The 4,437-nt window shown below is 42.8% G+C and overlaps 1 non-coding gene and 1 pseudogene across 1 annotated transcript; one reads left to right on the top strand and one right to left on the bottom strand.

Annotated features, from left to right (window-relative positions):
• Nucleotides 1–302: 302 nt before the first annotated feature.
• LOC137313380 (histone H2A type 1-C-like) lies at nucleotides 303–616 on the bottom strand (annotated as a pseudogene).
• Nucleotides 617–1,213: 597 nt separating this feature from the next.
• On the top strand, nucleotides 1,214–1,285 carry trnag-ucc (transfer RNA glycine (anticodon UCC)). Its single transcript has one exon. It is a non-coding gene; the product is annotated as a tRNA-Gly (tRNA).
• Nucleotides 1,286–4,437: the final 3,152 nt, after the last annotated feature.

Below are 4,437 nucleotides of genomic sequence, written 5' to 3'. Positions count from 1 at the left end.
GCTTTCAGTTTTGTAGCCAACTTACTATCCATTCTGGCACCTGACCCTGACTCCACGTGCTCTGAACTTAGCCATGAGTCTACAATGTGGTACATTATAGAAGGCCTTCGGAAAATCCAAATATATCACATCTACTGCATTAAACTTGTCTACACTTTCTGTTCCTTCTTCAAAGATTTCAATAAGGTTGGTCCTGTCCTTTGGGTTATCAGATTAAGCCTTGGCCGGTTTATTTGCTCTTGGAGCTCACAATGCTGGATTTCTTCGGCAGCAGCACGGCCTGGATATCAGACAACACCCTGAGCGATGGTCACACGTCCCAGCAGCTTGTTGAGCTCCTCGTCGTTGCGGATGGCCAGCTGCAGGTGTCTGGGGATGATGCGGGTCTTCTTGTTTGTCCAGGGCCGCGTTGCCGGTCACCTCGAGGATTTCAGCCGTCAGATACTCGATGCACAGCAGCCAGATAGACGGGGGCTCCGGCACCCACACGTTCAGCATGGTTCCCCTTTCGCAGGAGCCTGTGAACACGGCTCATGGGCAACTGCAGTCCGCCCCGGGATGAGCGAGACTTGGCCTTGGACCGAGCTTTACCGCCGGTTTTTCCTCTTCCAGACATTTCCACAATCTCACAAACACTTTCACAAAGAATGAAGAAATCCTCCCGCACTCGCCCTTCTTATACCTTCTGGAGGAGTACAGTGGGGGCACTTGTGATGGGTCTCTCTCAGAGTGTTTACACTGCCCGCTCACCCTCACTGATATTCTATCTTTGAACTGCTGTAATATTGTCCTTTAGGAATATTGCTGCTCCTCCTCCTTTCCCTATTTCCCTGTCCTTTTTAAAGTTCTTATGGACTTGAATATTAAGCTGCCATTCCTGCCCAGTTGGTAGTCAGGTCTCTGTAATGATTTAATGGAATTATTTAACTTTACTCAATGGCTGATGTGAGCTGTGGTAAAATGTATTTCCAGCTGGTCAAGTATTGCAGGGATCGACTGTCTCTTCAGTCCGATATCAGGTGAAGAATTACTGGCTGGTGTGGAATTTCCATTGATTGGGGGTTGGTGAAATCGACTGGGCGGAAACAGGAACTGCAACAGAGCGAGAAAGGATCCGTCAGAAACCAGTGAAAATGAAGAACAAAATCCAACAGCCTGCAGTGTCTGGTCAGGGTCTGATGTTTGGGAACTATTTTATTATCGGTTATTTTCAGCGATGGTGGTATAGTGGTGAGCATAGCTGCCTTCCAAGCAGTTGACCCGGGTTCGATTCCCGGTCATCGCAGTTAAGTGTTCTTAAGAGTTCCTGATGGAAATAAACTAATAAGTTTACAGCCGAATTTGATGCAGTTCAGTTGGATATTGTTTCCAAAAAGTAATCGCGTGTAATTATAGTAAAATATTTTCAACCTTCATTTGTTTTGCCTCTGGAAGGAAAAGAGGAAAAACATGCTGGAAATACTGAGATACCAAGGGTCTAATGAGAGTGAGGAAAGGAAATGATATGTTAGCCTTTATTGTCAGGGTGTTGGAATATAAGAGTAAGGAGGACTTGCTGCAATTGTAGTATGAGGAAATATTGTGTAAAACTGGCCAATATTCGGTGGAGTTTAGAAGAATGAGAGGAGATCGCATTGAAATGTATAAAATTCTTAGACGGCTTGACAGGGCAGATGCTGAGAGTCTGATTCCCCTGACTGGAGAGTCAAGAACTCGAGCTCATCGTCTCAAGATAAGGGGTCGGCCATTTAGGACCGACATGAGGAAACATTTCTTCACTCAAAGGATTGTGAATCTTTGGAATTCTCTGCACCCCAGAGGGCTGTGGATGCTCAGTCGTTGAGTTATATTCAAAGCTGAGATCGATAGATTTTAAGAGAGCAACATGCATTATAAAGAGTTGGACGACCATGCATTATAAACAGTGAGAGCACCATGCATTATAAAAGTGAGAGCACCATGGATTGTTATCAGTGAGAGCACCATGCATTTAAAAAAGTGAGAGCACCATGCATGACAAACAGTGAGAGCAGCATTGATTATGAACAGTGAGACCAATATGCATTTTAAACAGTTAGAGCACCGTGCATTATAAACAGTGAGAGCACCGTGCATTATAAACAGTGAGAGCAACATGCATTATAAACAGTGAGAGCACCATGCATTATAAACAGTGAGAGCACCATGCATTATAACCAGTGAGAGCACCATGCATTATAATCAGTGAGAGCAGCATTGATTATGAACAGTGAGACCAATATGCATTATAAACAGTGAGAGCACCATGCATTATAAACAGTAAGAGCACCGTGCATTATAAACAGTGAGAGCACCATGCACTATAAACAGTGAGAGAACCATGCATTGCAAACAGTGAGAGCAGCATTGATTATGAACAGTGAGACCACGATGCATTTAAAACAGTGAGAGCACCGTGCATTATAAGCAGAGAGAGCACCATGCATTGTAAACAGTGAGAGCACCATGCATTTTAAACAGTGAGAGCACCACGCATGATAAACAGTGAGAGCACCGTGCACGATAAACAGTGAGAGCACCGTGCACGATAAACAGTGAGAGCACCATGCATTATATACAGTGAGTGCACCATGCATTACAAGCAGTGAGAGCACTATGCACATTAAACAGTGAGAGCACCATGCATTATAAACTGTCAGAACACCATGCATTATAAACAGTAGGAGCACAATGCATTATAAACAGTGAGAGCACCATGCATTATAAACAGTGAGAGCACTGTGCATTATAAGCAGTGAGAGCACAAAGCATTATAAACAGTGAGAGCACAATGCATTGAATGCAGTGAGAGCAACATGCATGATAAACAGTGAGAGCAACGTGTATTATAAACAGTGAGAGCACCATGCATTATAAACAATGAGAGCAACGTGCATTATAAACAGTGAGAGCACCATGCACATTAAACAGTGAGAGCACCATGCATTATAAACTGTCAGAACACCATGCATTATAAACAGTAGGAGCACAATGCATTATAAACAGTGAGAGCACCATGCATTATAAACAGTGAGAGCACTGTGCATTATAAGCAGTGAGAGCACAAAGCATTATAAACAGTGAGAGCACAATGCATTGAATGCAGTGAGAGCAACATGCATGATAAACAGTGAGAGCAACGTGTATTATAAACAGTGAGAGCACCATGCATTATAAACAATGAGAGCAACGTGCATTATAAACAGTGAGAGCACCATGCATTATAAACAGTGAGAGCACCATGCATTATAAACAGTGAGAGCAACATGCATTATAAACAGTGAGAGCACCATGCATTATAACCAGTGAGAGCACCATGCATTATAATCAGTGAGAGCAGCATTGATTATGAACCGTGAGACCAATATGCATTATAAACAGTGAGAGCACCATGCCTTATAAACAGTAAGAGCACCATGCATTATAAACAGTGAGAGAACCATGCATTATACACAGAGAGATACCAAGCATTATATACAGTGAGAGCACGATGCATTATAAACAGTGAAAGCACCATGCATGATAAACAGTGAGCGCACCATGCATTATAAACAGTGAGAGCACGATGCATTATATACAGTGAGTGCACCATGCATTACAAGCAGTGAGAGCACTATGCACATTAAACAGTGAGAGCACCATGCATTATAAACTGTCAGAACACCATGCATTATAAACAGTAGGAGCACAATGCATTATAAACAGTGAGAGCACCATGCATTATAAACATTGAGAGCACCATGCATTTTAAGCAGTGAGATCAACATGCATGATAAACAGTGAGAGCACAATGCATTGAATGCAGTGAGAGCAACATGCATGATAAACAGTGAGAGCAACGTGTATTATAAACAGTGAGAGCAGCATGCATTATAAACAGTGAGAGCAACGTGCATTATAAACAGTGAGAGCACCATGCATTATAAACAGTGAGAGCACCATGCATTATATACAGTGAGTGCACCATGCCTTATAAGCAGTGAGAGCACTATGCACATTAAACAGTGAGAGCACCATGCATTATAAACAGTGAGATACCAAGCATTATAGACAGTGAGAGCACGATGCATTTTAAACAGTGAGAGGACCATGCATTTCAACCAGTGAGAGCACCATGCATTATAAACAGTGAGAGCGCCATGCATTATAAACAGTGAGAGCGCCATGCATTATAAACAGTGAGAGCGCCATGCATTATAAACAGTGAGAGCGCCATGCATTATAAGCAGTGAGAGCACCATGCATTTTAAACAGTGAGAGGACCATGCATTATCAACAGTGAGAGACCAATGCATTTTAAACAGTGAGAGCACCATGCATTACAAACAGTGAGAGGAGCATTGATTATGAACAGTGAGACCAATATGCATTATAAACAGTGAGAGCACCTTGCATTAGAAACAGTGGGAGCACCATGCA

Source organism: Heptranchias perlo, unplaced genomic scaffold (genome assembly GCF_035084215.1).
Source record: "Heptranchias perlo isolate sHepPer1 unplaced genomic scaffold, sHepPer1.hap1 HAP1_SCAFFOLD_47, whole genome shotgun sequence".
Lineage (NCBI taxonomy): Eukaryota > Metazoa > Chordata > Chondrichthyes > Hexanchiformes > Hexanchidae > Heptranchias > Heptranchias perlo.
This window is presented reverse-complemented; position numbering and strand designations above follow the sequence as displayed.